The sequence below is a fragment of the Heteronotia binoei genome, chromosome 3, assembly GCF_032191835.1.
Source record: "Heteronotia binoei isolate CCM8104 ecotype False Entrance Well chromosome 3, APGP_CSIRO_Hbin_v1, whole genome shotgun sequence".
Lineage (NCBI taxonomy): Eukaryota > Metazoa > Chordata > Lepidosauria > Squamata > Gekkonidae > Heteronotia > Heteronotia binoei.
The window spans coordinates 105,560,516-105,578,229 of NC_083225.1; positions in this window are offsets into that span (position 1 = coordinate 105,560,516).

Below are 17,714 nucleotides of genomic sequence, written 5' to 3' on the forward strand. Positions count from 1 at the left end.
CTGAGTTATACTGTGGAGAACATGGTGTTGTAACTTGAAGCACTTGATGAAAAAGATGTTATGGTTACTATATTCTCCTTAAAGCAGGAAATCGATCTGTTGACAGAATTGATACAAAACAGGGTGGAAACTTTTATTTTGATATACAGTGAAACTGAAAATTTACATAAGCGAAGTGGTAAAGAGACCCCAGTGATGTCTATGGTGCCAAGAGAAGTGGATAAAGATCTATTGGGAAAGGAGCCGAAAAAATTCAAAATGGAGACATTGTACGCAGTTACAAAGAGGAGGCGGAAATCAAGGCTGATTAAAGTTTATACAGGAGGAAGTGATGGCATGGAGGTCTCATCACTTTTAGCAAAATGGATGAATGTGCCAAAGGGAGAAGAGGCAGACTTCATCAAGAAGATCAAGACTTGGAAAGCTTTCAAAAAGAAGGGATTATAAACTGCTTCTCTTTTACATAATTGGTCAACATTGAATTAATAAAAGGAAACTGGCGTGCAACTTTGAAATGGCAAGCGAGACTTTTAGAAACTGGATGTTTCTCTTCTGTTTGTTATTTTTATCTATGGATCGTATATTTTTAAAGCTAAATAGAGCAATTTAATAGAGAGTAGGTATGGAGATGGTATGATTTCTTCCATAGGCAAAAATAAATAAGTGTGGGAGATGAAGCTGTTATTGCTTGTTTCTCTTAGAATAATATGAAAATAGGAGTTATAATCTCCAAAAGTTTTTAAAGAATCTTAAATATCTTAAATATTCAAAATAGACAAACAAGTAATTTGGGTCAATTTATAATAAGGAAGATAATATAGATATTTTATATTTTTAAATATCTGCTCCTGATATTTCTGATTTGAGAATATGTTTATATTGAAATAAACAAAGTATTGTGCTTTCTGGGGTTTTTTCTTGCTCTTCTGTTAGAAATAATTAAGTTAGTTTTAAGGATAAAGAAATTATGTTTACCTTTTCTGCTTATGTTTACTCTCAACATTGTTAAATTAACTAATTAGTTTTTATTTTTAATATTGCTAAAGTTAACCGGTTGGTTCTATCTTGTAGTTGTTTTTTCCCCCTGTTTTTCTCGTTTGTATGTACTGCTTGAATTTGTAGCATAAGCAATGGAATAATAAAAAGTATATAATGAAATAATATGACTGTAGAATGTAATGGTTATATTGGGTTAAAATTCAAAGACTTGCAGGTAGAAAGAATTTGGTATTATGCTTTGAGGTAAAAATGTAACTGATATATTTGCTGCTTTTTTCTATATATTGTTTTTCTATCTTGTCCCCCCTTCTCTTTCTTTTTTTGCTTCTGTACCCCTGCATTATTCATCCTTTTTGTACCCAAACTTAATAAAAATTTGAAACATCAAGAGAAGTGCACCCTTCTTAAGTCCACTGAAAATGCATTGCTTCCTAGTAGAAGCGGCTCCTACAAATGACTGGATTTTGAGAACATAGAAAGTAGCATTTATTTTTAAATACAGCATGCGTGCAGAAGGCTTGAGAATATTAATGACAACTGGATAATCAAGAAATGGTCAATGTGTGTAATGACATAGAATGGCAAAGTTAAAGGAGGGATTAAACATTTGTCAATGTTTTGTAACCACCTCACAGGGTGTCTGTTGTGGGAGGAGAAGATTTGGGAGATTGTAAGCCGCTCTGAGTCTCTGATTCAGAGAGAAGGGTGGGGTATAAATCTGCAATTCTTCTTCTTCTTCCTCTTGGGCTTGCTTTTCACTCACCATCCTTCATAAATAATGAGACCAGCTTGTTTCTGCTAGCAAGGCAAATTGATGGAAAGCATTATTTAAACTATAATAATTAAAATGAAAAGAAGCCACAGATGAAGAATCAGCATGGCTTCAGCCAAATCAAGCCATTTTAAAAAATTCTTTGGAAGTGTTCTTTGGAAGTAGATGCTGAGCTGATATAATTTAGTACACCTTCTGGTGATGTTAGGGATGTGTGGCATATGCAAATGAGTAATGCAAATGAGTTGTGCTTATGTGCTCCAGCAGAAGGAAGGAAGGAAGGAAGGAAGGAAGGAAGGAAGGAAGGAAGGAAGGAAGGAAGGAAGGAAGGAAGGAAGGAAGGAAGGAAGGAAGGAAATTCATAACATTTTTATTATTCAGATAACTCACATTTCACATTGGCTCAGTTAATCTTTTTCCTATCTATTTTCTGCCAAAGAGAAAAAAACACATTTTTTAAAACCAAATCTTATAACATTTTTTTCTGGATTATTATACATTCTAAATAAACAGTTTGTAAGATTTTGCTCAAGTAGACTTCTCATGCAGAGACATAAAGGTTTATTTGAAGTGAATCAACAAAGCAAACTTCTTATTACAGGCTAGTATATGCTGACAAGACTGAGGTAAAATGAAACCTAACCACTTCTATAGATACAGATTCACTTTCACATAATTTCCTGCTTGACCTGTTCCCAGTAGAACCATTTGAATTCACTTCACAGACTCTGTTGTTTCCCTTCAGCCAAGGTCATAGACACATTTTGAGCTCAGCTCACCTCCATCTCCTTGGGGACAAGATTAGAAGTCCAGCAGTCACTTTTGCTTTTGAGCAAGCTTACGCCCAATAGTCCATTAATACTATGCTAACACTTTAAAATATTTCAGGGTGTAAAATAAGCTATTTACACATCTGGTGGTTAGTGCTAAGTGAAACTAAACCAGTAACTGAATACATGAATACGTGGTGAAGATTATATGGCTGAATATATTAATTTTTTTACATAAAAAGTAATGACAATAATGCAAGAATAACTTAGAAAACAACTTTATCCATATCATATCTGACACAGGGCACCACATTGTCAGGACTGAGTTCCCGACTGTGCTTCAAATTATTAATGTTGTGATGTACAAATGGTGGCAATAAAGTGTTACTTTGAAAGCAATGGAATGATTTGCAACTAGCTTAAGTCCTCCTGAGAAGTGAAGGTGGCATGGTATAGCTTCATATCATCGGATCTCATAAGTTAAACTTGGAAGGGAGACCATCAAGGAAGGCTCTGCAGAGATAGGTAACAACAGAAAACCACCTCTGCTTCTCACTTCACTTGCCTTGAAAGCCCCTTACTGGGGTAAGCTATAAGTTGACTGCAACTTGACAGCACTTACGTGTGTCCAGGTATCCTCCTGACTGCAATCCTAAAAACACTTTCCTGGGATTAAGCCCCATTAAATAGACTTGAATAGTGTTCTGAGTAGATCTCCTTAGGATGTCTCTAGGTTGTCTCTAGGTTTTGCTGGATTCCATTCAATGGCTTGGACCAGTCCAGCATTTTAAGCCAACACAGGGACAGCTTGCAGACTGATTAAAAAATCAAGTCCAAAGGTGCACACCTGCCTCCCATACTCACCCTGTTCTCCAGCTTCTCTGAAGTGGCTCAAAAAGCTACCACTTATGAAGTGGTTGCAAATCCTTCTGCTGCATGCCTTCCATCTTTCTGGGCATCTGAACTCAGGAGTGTGCAAGCGAGGCAGACTGGTGGTATGAACCTGCCAATCAACTCTAGGCACTCACTGGTATTCTTTTTTTTTTTTTTTAAACTTCCCAGAGCACTTGAGTGCTGAGCACTAAAAATGTATGAGAAAAATCCCCAAACTGCACCAAGGGGATGGTGTGCAGCAGCTGCAACCACACCAAAACGCCTCCTGCTCAGGAAATGGATGACTCATGTGGGAGCATCTGATTGGGATTTGAATGCTCCATTTTTAACTGACCTGATTTGAGACACCTCCTGTGTGCCCAAATCTGCTGGTCTGGACCCAGCCAATGAGTACAAGTTGCATAAAAGTAGATTTTTGAAAATGTTTCCTCTCTGTAAGTATAAATTTGCTAAAATAAGGATATCATGTGTTATGGAATTCACTGACACAAGTTTCTCAGATTGCTTAAAAATGGAAAAAAAATAATGGAAAATAAATTTCTGAAGAGCAGCTGAATAGGGTATGATGAGAACATACACCAGGGTGCTGCCACCATCTTCCTGTATTGCTTGTGAGCTTCCAAAGAGAAGTTGCTAGCCATTGGACATAGAATGGTGGGTTTGCTGGACTTTGGTTTACTTTAGCGTTTGTGCTTTCAGAATGTGGTAAGAGGTATTTTCAGCCTTTGGGTTTCAATATAAGTAATCAGCTTGTGAGAAAAACAAAGTGCCACACTTACATAAACTCAGGCTTACATAAACTCATTTTAGCTGATCAATGTGGAATTCTGAAATCTCATTTTAATCTAGCTATTGTGATCTATAAAGCCAATGTCAATGCAACCCATCTGCTTCCATATGTCGCTCTGGAACAGCTGTAGTCAATAGGCAGCCGTTGCCTATCCCAGGGGTGGCCAACGGTAGTTCTCCAGATGTTTTTGCCTACAACTCCCATCAGCCCCAGCCAGCATGGCCAATGGCTGGGGCTGATGAGAGCTGTAGGCAAAAAACATCTGGAGAGCTACTGTTGGCCATCCCTGGCCTATCCAACCACTTAAGGTGGCCCATCCGGCATCTACTAGAGCCTAGGTATTTTCCACTATGGTTTTGGCTCTGTGGAATGTTTTCCCTGAAGGTATGGGGAGTGTCGATGCGCGTAGAGAGACCAAGAGGGTGATGCTTAGCGACGCAAGAATGAAGGCTGTACACAGTAGCTGTAAAACCACTATATACATTTATTTACACCAACTCACTCTCCTGACTGACAATATGCTCCGCCGCACTCCAACTCCATAAACCCACAATCACCACAGTTGCTCTGTACATTTATACATGGGACAGCCAATCAGCAACTTGCTGTGTCATGCTGACTCTGCTTGGCTGATGCAATCCTTCTGGCAGCCAGCCACCAGCTGTCAGGTAGATCATCTAAGCCTCTCAGATCTGCTTTCTGTTTTGCAGCACATGCTATAAGCTGTCTGTTTACAGGTAATAGTGACAGGGAGAGGGTTCCTTGGAGATCTTCAGGAGGTGCCACAAGGCCTGCCAGTTTGCCAGGGATTTTTAGGTAGTTTGAATTGGCAGGTGTATTTTAATGTATAGTGAAAGAGATTTGGAGTTTATTTTTTTTTTATTTTAAACCAATCATGTTTTAAAACTATTTTAAAAGCTGCTTTGAATAAAAAAGAAATTAGGATATAAATATTTTAGTAAAATCAATAACATTGATAGAAATAAATTTATTTGGGTATTTTTGTATTTTGTTTGTGTGTGTGTGTGTGTGTGCACACGTGTGCACACACACACACATTTGAAAGTCATGGTGACTGACCCCTACTGGTAGGGTTGCCAGGTCCAGCTCAGAAAATATTTGGGGACTTTTGGGGGTGGAGCTGGGAGACTTTTCCATTCCCTAAAATAAATAAAAATACAGCAGCACAGTTCCCCCTTATCCCTCAGTAGCTGCACTTCTACTAAGTGAAAGTGAACACACACACGCACTCTCACAAAGCAGCCAAAATAAACACAGCACACACACACTTTTGTGATCTCACCGGGGCAATTTACTCATGGGAGGTGCTGAATGTAGCCATCTGCTGTATTTCAGCCAACTTCTTCAGACTAACAGGAAAATGAAAGCAGAGCAGCCTGGGGCATGGAGTTTTCCTCCAAACAAAGGGATTCTGTTCATCTCTCTTCCTTTCTCACATGCTTCACACACTCACCAGGAGGACCCACATGGCTCTACCCATTTAGCTTTCTTCTTGCTAAGATTTAAAGGCACACACACAGTCCAAAACACAGGCAGTTTGCAGGCTTCTTTTAAGCCTGCAAAGATTTAAAGGCACATTGCAGCTGTTGGGGTAGGAGAAGTCTCCAAAACTTGGAAATCCCCCACTGGGACCTAGGGGCTGGCAAGCCTATGTACTGGGGACCTGGAGGATATTCAGATAGGTGGCTGAACAATGCCTGCCACTTTCCTCTTGACTGTCGGTATTACAAGGAGGTCTCTCACCCAAGTACTTGCCAGAGTCAATCCTTGCTTAGCTTCTGAGATCTGATGAGATTATGCTTGCCTGGGCTATCTAGGTCATGGCAAAGCAATAATAATTTTCTGTAAGTTCATCACCCTTCCAGAGTCCTTTTCAAATGTTACATTGAGATGTGTGAATAAAATGGTTCCCAAAAATTTCTTGTCTGTTTCAAAGTTTGGTTCAGGCTGAGATGTGGCCTGCTTTTGATTCTCTGAGTTAGAAAGAGACATTTCTAAGCAGAGAACAAGCTGACCTTGTAAAACAGCAGATAATACCCAGCTGGAGAGAGGAGTTAATGCCTTGTACCACCTTCCAATTAACTCCACTCCATTCAGTTAAGATCTTTAATTTGCACGTGTGGGAAAAGGGCTGAACCTAACTGCAGATAGTTTTGTTTCTTTCTCCCAGGTCTGACCACTGCTTAAGTCATCTGCTTAGTCACAGGCCTAGCAAATCGGCTATACACCACCACCTAGGGTTTCTACTAGTCTTTCAGGCCTGAGGCCATGAGGATCCTTTATCTATAAAAAGTAGGTTTCTAGTCTGTTCTCTAGCCTGATGGTGACTGAGATTTGGACATGCAGCCACTATTTTGCCCATGGGGGCCATCTTTGTTCAGGCTGGAGAGAAACACTTTTGATTTGCTGAGAACCTTCGGCTGAGATTGGATAACATGATATTTTGAATCAATGTGTTTCTGCTTTAGTTAATTCTTGAGTTCTTAGCTTTCTTGATTTTATCCTCATAATTCTTGTCATTTTGAAATATTCTTGTACCCTAACACAATATATATTTTAATTTACTTTTGTGGTTATTTATCTTCAATTGACCTCAATCTAAATCCAGAGCCTAGACTGGCTGACCACCTACCAGAGTAATTGCTTTTGTGAGAAACTCTTTCCGCAAGCCTGCCTTGCAGGGCTGACTTTCTTGTTTCCTGGGAAGGCTGGAAACTTTCCCTTTGACTTATCATTGGGATAGTTTGTAGAGCTGGTGGCAGATTACTAGATTGGGGTGTAAGGAGTTACATCCTAGATTTTTGTAACTTTGTATTCTGCTGCCCTTAAAAAAAGATTCTGGACTGGACTGGGACAAGATGTACTGGGAACATAGAAACTAACTGCACATATTGGGGGCTCACACTACCCACAACACTTCTGTTATGTGCTGTCACCACTTTGTTTATTTTGTGTGTGCATGTAGCAACACTGAAATATCCTGTGGTCAGTTCATCCATACTGAAACTAGATTTCAGACAGACTACCATGGGTAGACATGTTAGTCTGTCTGTAGCAGTAGAAAAGAGTGAGTCTAGTACCACTTTAAAGACTAATGAAATTTGTGGCAGGATATGAGATTTCATGAGTTACTGCTATCTCAAGAAGTGAAGCTGTACATGCATACAAAATATTCACATTGGTGCTATTCAGACAACATGATGAATGCACTGTGGGGGGATCTGTGCATGGTTTGGATGCTCCTGTTGCGTGTGCATGTAATGTTACCTTAAGTGCTTTTGGGTTTCCTTTTTAAGTGGGGAAATTTGCAGGAAAGCCCGGGTAGAGCTATTGGAGGTGGGATCTTAACCAATAATACAGAGTGCAGGTGAATGGAAAGAAAAGACTCCAGTCAAAGATGCAATTTAAATCGTTTTACTTAATTAAATGTAGGTGTATGCAGTACAATCACTCAGTAAAACACAAATTATAGCCACACATAAAAGGCCTAGGAAGAAAAGGGGTGAGGAATAGCAAATGCCAGGGAAGGACAAACAGGGATTATACTACCTCTCCTGAAGCTGAAGGACGTCTGTGAAAAACGAAGAAGGTGGAAGCAAGCACAGTCAGCGTAACTTGTCCCAAAGGACCCGATAACAGGGCATTCCGGGGGATGCAAACTGTCAATGGCGCCTGTCAAGAATCTGAGAGACACCTAAGTGTTTGTGTATTCAATGTCTATATGTGTTTTTAAGTTTTTCAGGATTTGCACCAGCATTGTGTCAAGGTAATAGGCACTTAACCAAATAAGTGGAAACTAATTTGTTACACCTGTGAAGCCAGCCCACAGTGACATAATAATAATAATACTTTTTATTTATATCCCACCCTTCCCGCTGAAGCAGGCTCAGGACAGCTCACAACATATTAGTTCAATACAATACAATAAAGTCATACAATTCAATAAATACTACATTATAAAACCATCGTTTAAATCAACACTCCAATTAAAATTAACATTTATGGTGCTAAATTTCAGGTTTTTAATAAATTGATGGCGGAATACAACAGCAGCAAATCTATCATTAACTCAGCATTCAGTGAAGGCCATCTTAAAAAGAGTAGTCTTGCAGACCCTGCGGAATTGCTCAAGACTCTGCAGGGCCCGCACTTCATCCGGAAGTTGATTCCACAGGTGTGGAGCTGCGATAGAGAAGGTCCGTTCCCTTGTGTTCTTCAATTTGGCCTCCCTCGGCCCAGGGATGTTCAGCTGACTCTTTTCCACTGACCTCTGTGCTCTCTGGGGTTCGTATGGGGAGAGACGGTCCCTCAGGTAGGCAGGCCCTCGACCATATAGGGTTTTAAAGGCAATAACCAGCACTTTGTACCGAACCCGGTATGCAACCGGCAGCCAGTGCTGTATGTGCTCCCACTTCGGGAGCCCGAACAATAACCTAGCCGCTGCATTCTGCACCAGCTGCAGCTTCCGGGTTCGGCACAACCCCCCCCCCCAAAGATTGTTTAGATCTAGCCTTGACAGGTTAACATCTAAGCCAAGGCTAGATGACAGCTTCTAGATTGGATTGTGTCAGTGATTGGCTAACCAATCAACTAGCCAAGATAAAATCAGGCTAGGTGCCCACAAAGAAAGGAACTTCTACTTGTTCAAGTCAGAAGCCAAAAGTCTTCTTCAGGACAACAAGAAGAAGGTACTAACACAACAAGGCTGAAGGAAGATGGGACTTTGAAAACGTCTCTCTGATGTGGGCCTGACAGCATAAGTGTGGGCCTGACAGCATAAGTGTCTGATGTGGGCCTGACAGCATAAGTGTCAGTGAGTATAATTTAGGTAATTAGCTAATTGACTACACAGTCCAATGTAGGGAAGCAGGCAAATTGCCTCAGGATTTTCTTTGGTGTTCCTCTGAGCACAGTATGTTTGTTTTACTTTGGTTTTTATCATCCCATTTTGTGTTTCCCCTTTTCTCTAACCTTGTAAATAAAGTTTATATATTTTTCTATAAGTGTTGCCTTTTACTTGGTAGACCTGGGACCTGCTAGCACACTGACCGAAAGAACCTACATGATATTCTTTTAAGTTTTTCTAGTTATTTCATTTTAGTTTTTTTCCCTTTCCTTTAGCAGGCCTTTAGGGCGTGGTAAACACTCTGGGGCTGGATGTCGGTTATAACAAATCCAACAGAAAATCATGACATAACAAATACAATCATAAATTCTCTTGTAATTATTAGTGTATGAAACTTCAGAGTATTTAATATGCCTTGGGAATGATATTGCGTGCTTGTATTAGCTTCAGCCTTTGCCCTTGAGTGCCATTGTGAAAAACAACTTGTTGGATATCCCTCTTTGATAAAGACAGTGGAAACAGTGTGACAAGTGTCCTGCCAGCTCCAGGCTCCGTCAGAGGGACGTCGGGGAATCTTCAGATATATTCCTTTTGGAAGATAAATCTGCACAGGCACTTTGACTTACAAGCACTTTGTAGCACTAAGCACTTTAAACTATTTGTTCTGATGTAATTGTGCTTAGATGCGTTTTGTAAATTAATTATATGTACTTACCTTACAATACTAATTATTGAAATGGATCATGGCAACCAAAGACTTTGAAGTTTCATAAACTAATAATTACAAGAGAATTTATGATTGTATTCATTATTTGGCACAGTTTTCCTTTGGGTTCTCATCCTATTCCATGATTCTCTCTTTTGTATTCTTTGGTTATGACAAATCAGCAGCTGGGTATTCAGTAACGATAACAGCTGTGGTTCTTTCTTGATAGCACCGAACAGAATGCACACCTCGGGACTTCTGACCTCGAGAGTTATAGGATTGGGAGGGAGAAGTGTCTCAGCGGGGGCTGGATGATCGGGAGATGGCCATTGATGAGTCTTATCTGGGGTATATAACAGGTGTCTGGAGGTGAGACAAAAAGTGAAAATTACACTTGTATGGCTGTTGAGGGCAGACTGCTTTGTGTCAATTTGAATAAAATCTAGTTTCAACATTCTGAGACGTAAACCACAAAACAACGAAATGGGATGGCATGGAGACATATTGACAGGATGGCTAGTGGAGATGAGTCACAGGAAGAAGGAAGATGCTTGAAAGGATCACTCTGAGGCATGCCTTTCTATGTGGCCCAGTCTTCCAATATGGGGCTTTCCTGGTATCCATCTTGGGGCTGTTTTGGGTACACACAAGTTGTATTGAGGGAACCCCATGTCAGTTATGGTGACTCCTCTATATTTGGCAGCGCTCAGTTATCAGTAATCTCAGAAAAGGACTTATGAACATGAGAAATATAAGAATCTAGGAATGAATAAGGTGGGTAGTTGTAATTGTCAAACATCTAGCAGCAAGATGCAACAAATGAATGCTGGTCAGTTTGATATACCACAAGCAATGTTCCCTCTAAGCTGAGTTATTGTGAGCTACCTCACAGTTTTTTAGCCTCCAGCTCACACACTTTTGTCTTAGCTCAGAAAAAATGTCCCCAGAGCAAGCTAATTTATGCAGTAGCTCACAACTTTAATGTCAGTAGCTCATGAAGTAGAATTTTTGCTCACAAGACTCCACAGCTTGGAGGGAGTATTGACCACAAGTTGCACAGGCCTGATTTCACCCACCAGGTTCTGAACATTTATTATACAAGAACTTCATGCTTCAGAAATGTGTGGATGTTATCATCAGCATTATATGGAAACTGCTTTCCATATTTTATGTGTGTTCTTAATTAGATTAAAATATGAAGTGCAATTTTCTTCCATAAACATTCTTCAGGACAGGATTTTTCACCACACTCTTCTTGGCCTATAGAAACAAGATGCATGTAATTTGACACAATAAACACATTGCTGTTTTCTGTACTAAGTGGAAATCCTTCCTCATTATCCCAGCAGGTGGTCTTCCCTCAACTTACAAGTTTTGTTCTTCATAAGGTAATTCCAGGTGTTTCCATACAAGTAATATTGGAAAAATACTGTCATAAACAAATTAATAGTATATTCAGAATATATATTTTAACAAGGAAATTCTGAATGGTTAAGTGCTTGGTTTACAAGGTGTTTTTATTGTATGCATTAATTTAAGGTTGAGTATGCAAAATAATTATTATTTAAAAAACTTTTTTTCTTCACTTGGTCAGCACATGTGACATGGGGGGTCATGTGACATGTGACACAGCCTTTCCTGAATATATTGAATGAAATATTCTATAGCACAGCTTTGAATCTTGTGTTCAAATTATAATGTTTCTTTTGAACTAGCAAAAGTGATTCACATGAAGAAGAGATTGGATTTATATCATACCCTTCACTTGGAGTCTCAGAGTGGCTTACAATCTCTTTCCCTTCTTCTCCCTACAACAGACACCCTGTGAGGTAGGTGGGACTGAGAGAGCTCTCAGAGAGCTGTTCTCTCAAGAGAACTATCTGCTGAGAACTTGTGGCTGACCCAAGGTCATCCCAGCAGGTACATGTGGAGAAGTGGGAAATCAAACCTGGTTATCCCAGATTAGAGTCCACACACTTAACCACTACACCAAACTGTAGAACTAGTTTTCTATGCATAGATATTTTTCTGGACCAGAATTGGTATGATTCACCTGTAATAATAAACTCTGGGGATTTGTTGTGGTAGCCTTGGAAAATCTTCAAGCTCACACACTTCTCCACTCTTCTTGTGCTATTTATGTGCCATGTAGAGGGAGCCAAATAGAAGATACATAACCTATAGAACTTTTCCTTTAACTACAAAGGTACAACAGGAGAAAACCTGGAAACCTGGTAGAAAGAACTAAACTGAATTGGAAAATGAGGCTTTCAAGCAGGGCTTTTTTTTTTCTGCCGGAGCCCACAGAAGCAGAGCTCCAGCTGGGCTGGCCAGGACTCCAGTTGGCTCGACACATCATGCTGCAGCCACATGCTCCCGGGCCAGGCAGTATAGCCAAATCTGCAAATGAGCTCCTGCTGGGCTTTTTCTACCAAAAAGAAAAAAAGCACTGATTCCTGGTCAATATTGTATACTGTATATGGATCGCATCTCTGGATATGTACTGGTCTATTTAAGGATGTGTTTATGTATTTTCCTATTTGCTATATGGAATCAGGTCCTCATGTTAGCAATCAGACCCCTCCTTTTGCAGAAGGGTGGTTTATAGCTTTTAGAGGCAGAAATACCCTTCTTAATGTGTCACCCTAAAATCAATACAAGACACTGCCTGACCAAAAATGAAACAAAATGGATGCCAGTCAGGAAAAATCCTGGACATGTATTTTGGAAGGTGAGTCAGAGCAGCTGACTGCTGCCCTCTCCATGCCCTGGAGATATGCATAATTTAGGACAATAGGTCTTCCAAAGCCTATTAACTCAACCTTGAATTAATCCCATCAAGTCCCACCTTCCTCTTACCCTAATAAAGTGACAGTGAAGCAACACTTACTTCTATTCACCAAAACCATTAGCCCTTCCTGCCAGGTACCTCTCACACATCATTGTCCACCTTAGAAAACTCGAATAAGTTTTTTTCTGGCAAACACCTGCTAGAGGGCACATTTTGCCCCATATCAGAAGCACTCTATGTTATGTGTGTTGGATCCCCTGCATACTGCGTTTGTTGGGCTTTCTTTTCATAATGAAATGCTGGCCATTTTGCTGCTTCTGTGGACCTCTCCTCAAGACTGGTAATTATCATCCTTCCCTAAGATCTCTCTCCCTTCTCTCCTTGTGTTTCTCTGTGTGCTTATTGTATACATTTTGTTTTATTATTTTTTAAAGAAAAAACAGTTCTGGTGGAACATCTGCCTGGTTTATTATTAGTAGACTATGTCTTTAGGTAACACCCATGTTGCCCTTCATATGAATGCATCCTTGTTTGCATTCAGCCATTCCTCACAGCTTTTGTGTAGGCCTAAATGTTGGTTACATTTTGATGCATGTTATGTTGCGAATGTCTCATCCAGATTTTTGAAACCCATATTTCTTCAGGAAAACAAAACTGAATTCACCCTGGACAAAGTTAAAGGTACAGCATATCATAAAATTAAAGACACTGCACCATGGTCCAATTATAATTTTCTTATGGGGTGGACAAATGGAGCTTTTCCATTGGCCTATGGGTGCATTCTATGCACTCCACAAACCATTGGCCCATCATGGCTCAGTCAGTGTCTCTGGCCTCTCATTGGCTGACTCCCCTGTTCCCACCTACTGCAGGCCCTGGAATGTTGAACAAACTGACAAAACCAGTCTTACCTTAGAAACAGATGCATCTATGATGCTTCTCTGTATCCTCTCTATCAACTGGCCCAGAAAGGGCTGCCACTCTACTGCAGCTTCATGAAGGACATTGCAGCTGCCACTGGAAACAGACCTCTGCAACCCCTTCAATGGCCCACACAGATAGCCTCCCAACAAATGCAGCCCCAATCTGTCTCCTATGGCCTTCCACACCCTCACACAGGGCCCCGCTGAACTACCGCACCCTCCTGGCCAGCTTTGGATTGGCTACTGGCAATAGCTTTCTGCCACACTCTTGATGGCCCACAAAGTCTGCCTCCCAGCAGTCACTGGCCCCATTACTCTCCATCAGCCATTGTTGCTAATCTTCAGGTGAGGGCTGGTGATGACTCAGAATTACAACTGCTCCAGGAAAATGATGTAAACTGCTTTGGTCTACACTGTGGAGAAAGACTACTTTTCCTAGGTAGAGGCTGCAGGGAAGACAGAGGAGATGGAAAGCAGAAGTAGGAGGGACATATCAAAGTAGGCTGATGGCTGGCTGAGTTGCAAACTCCAGGTTGGGAAATTTGTGGAGATTTCAGGGATGGAGAGGGTGGGGTTTGGGGAGGAGTAGGACCTCAAATAGATACCATAGAATAGACTCCACATCCAAACCAGTCATTTCTGCCTGGAGAACCACTGTTGCTAGTCTCCTAGTGAGAGCTGGAGATCACTCAGAATTACAACTGCTCTCCACATAGCAGAGATCAGCTCTCCTAGAGAAAATGACTGTTTTGCAGGGTGGACTCTGTGTCATTATACCCTCCTGAGGATGCTTCCCTCCTGCTTTGGTCCACACTATGAAGAAAGACTGCACTTTTCCTAGGTAGACACTGCAGGGAGGGGGGAGAAGTTGGAAAGCTGAAGTAAAAAAAAATTTCCTAAATAAAATGGCTGACCTGAGGTGCATACTCTACAGTATATTATAACACAACCATCCCAGGCCAAAAAACACTGATCACACCAAAAGCTCATGCTGATGCTAAATGCCACAAGACAGCAAGGTTGGGGAGGTGAGTGAAGGCTGAGGATTGGGTTGGGGGAAGACAGCAAAGGTGGACGGTGAGTGAATGTCATGGATGGGGGAAGTAGTGGATTGCCAAGTGTGTGAGGGTAGTTGAGAGGAAGAGGTGGTTGGAGGGTGGTAGTTGAAGAGTGGGTGAGAAGACACCAAAGGTGGAGGGGAGTGAATGCCTTCACTTGGGTAGGTGGGAAGACAGCAAGGGTCTGGGGCACTTACCAAAGCCTCTTTCTAGAGTCCATTGTTTTTCTTCACAACGGGCCTTATTCCCTGTGTACCACATTTCTCAAATTTGAGTCAGACCATTATTGCTGAACTTAAATTGGAATACAGCCAAACAGGGCTTTTTTAAAAGCAGGAATGCACAAGAATACAGTTCTGGCTGGCTTGGCATCAGGGGGTGTGGCCTAATATGCAAATAAGTTCCTGCTGGGCTTTTTGTACAAAAAAGCCCTGAAGACAAATAAATTTAGGTTACAAATTCAAAAGAAACTAAAGGATGATCACTGACCACACCATAGGGTTCACTATCTTATGCCCAGTTGGTTGATATCAAGCAAATAAAAAGGTCTTTTGAAAGGGGGAAAAGTCACTAAAGGAACAGACTGGGAAAACAATGGCTGCCATCAGATGTGAAATAATAGATGTAAGGATTTGAAAAGGTTTTGAAGCCTTATGTGCTGCCTTCCCATGGCAACTCTGAAAATCAAGTTTAGCAGAATTTCTGTCCAGCACAAGGTATAACTGACTTGCTGCCTAGTTTTAATGCTGCCTAGGATTAATATAGACTATTGAATGGCCTTATACTTTCCTTTCCTTGTCATTTGCAAACCTTGTTTGCTGTTAAGCCATTTTCTTTGCCTACTTCTGAAAAGGCTTACTGAAAGCCCTATATCTGTCCTTCAAATAACTGTCCTGTTTCCTATTCCATTTCCTCCTCCAGTATCTTTTAAACATTTTTTGTATTTTTTTTCTTATCAGCCTTAAAAATAAAGAACAGGAAATTAATCCTACCAAAATAGTGAGATGTAGGTTTGAGATCACTGGGCGACGGTCACCGGGTCCCTGAAGAAGTCCAGGCAGATGGAGCAAGAGGCTTCCTCGCAGAGCTCCTTCAGGGGACCTTCAGCCGCCATGGCTGCCCCCTTGGCCAGGGGGAGAGAGAGAGAAGAACAGAATTGGTTTCGGTTTTTCCTGCGTTTCCCAAAGCAGCGAGGAGGGTGTTTCCCTGCGAGCGAATGACTCTGCCGCCGGCACCCAATCAGCGACCAGCCGAGCAATGCCCACCAAGAAAGAGTTGCTGGGAAAAGAACAAAGCAGTAGACGTGGGGGGGGGGCTCTTTAAGACCAACTAAATTTTGTTCCGAATGTAAGCTTTCGTCTGCTCTGAGCAGACTTCGTCGGACAAAATTGCAATGGCAAGCCATCTTTAAATATAGAGAAAGTAGACAGAAAGAACGCCGCTTTTGATGGCGTTTGGACTAGGCACCTCAGAGGGAAGCGAGGGAGGCTGAGGGGGTCTGTCAGGGGAGACATCCCAGTGTCTAGGGAGATGTTAGAGGTCCCCGGCAAGTAGGGGTGAAAGGCGCGGATCGGGCTGCTGAGTATCTCAATATCTTCCGGTCTCAACCTTTCTTATCTTAACCTCCCAACAATGCTCTTGCCAAAGAGCTTGGATCCCAGCAACAAAAAGTGCATGTTTTCTGAGAAGGACATCTGTATTTTTACAGGCATTGTGTTATTAACATTTATGATTTATGATGTTTTACAGACACACAAATGGCAGTAGTGCTGTTTCATTGCTACAGTTTTAGAACACAAACAAATGCTGGTGGCGGGGTGGTGGTGGTGGTTAACAGCAGGCACCCGACCAACAAACGGTTCGATAGAACCGGTGTGAACCGGCTGAATCCCACCACTGCATTTGCCTCATGGTTGCTGCTGGCCCTGGCCCTGATGAATATTATCTCAAAGGCCAAAACAGCCCTGGAAAGGGTTCTGTTCCTTCCCCTGTCTTTTACTAAGAAAAATCAGCCCCATAGCCTGACATTTTTTGGGAGGTCCCAGGAATAAAATTTTGGATGTGGGGAGCCCGTGGGGCTTGGCTGCTTCTTCCAGCATCACAGTTAGGTACAAGGGAAAGGCCCATTCCCTTGGCTGCTTTTTCCAGCAGCCAGCTGCCCAGCCCCAGCTCTCTCTCTTGCACTTTCTCTCTCATGCACACTCTCTCTGTTGCACTCTCATGCTCTCTCTCACACTAACTGTCGCTCTCTCCTCTCGCGCTTTCTCTCTCACTGTTGCTGTCACTCTTTCGTGCTCTCTCTCATTTGCTGTCTCTTTCTCTTTCTCATGCTCTCTGTCGCTCTTGCTATTGCTGTCTCTCATGCTGTCTCTCACTCATTGTCACTCTCTCTCAAGGTCTCTCACTCACTGTTGCTTTCTCTCTCTCTGTCTCTCTCTCCTGCTCTCACTCCATGTCACTCTCTCACTTGCTTTTGCTGTCACTCTCTCCTCTCACTCTTTCTTTCTGTTGCTCTCGTGCTCTCGTGTTCTCTCTCTCATTTGCTCTCTCTCTCGTGCTCTCTGTTGCTCTTGCTGTCACTGTCATGCTTTCTCTCTCTCACTCATCACTCTCTCTCATTCTGTCTCTGTTGCTTTTGCTGCCACTCTCTCTCATGCTCTCTCTCTCTATTGCTGTCACTGTCTCCTGCCCTCTCTCTTGCTGTCACTCTCTCACTTTTGCTGTTGCTCTCTCCTCTCACACTTTCTCTCTCACTTGCTGTCACTCTCTCTCTTGTGCTCTCTCTCTGTTGCTCTTGCTGTCACTCTTGTGCTTTCTCACTCACTGTTGCTCACTCTCTCTCTTGTTCTCTCACTTTTGCTGTCGGTACCTCCTCTTGCTCTCCCGCTCTTTCTCTCGCTCTCTCTTACTGTCGCTCTCTTGTGTTCTCTTGCTCTCTCTTGTACTCTCTCACATGTGTGTGTGGGGGTAGAAAAAGCCTGGGAATGGAGGGGCTTGACTCAGTCTTCCAACCTTCCGAGGCTGGTAAAATGAGTACCCAGTTTGGTGGGGGTAAAGTGTAAATGACTGGGGAAGGCAATGGCAAACCACTCCATTAAAAAGTCTGCTGTGAAAATGTCATGATACGACGTCATCCCAGAGTCA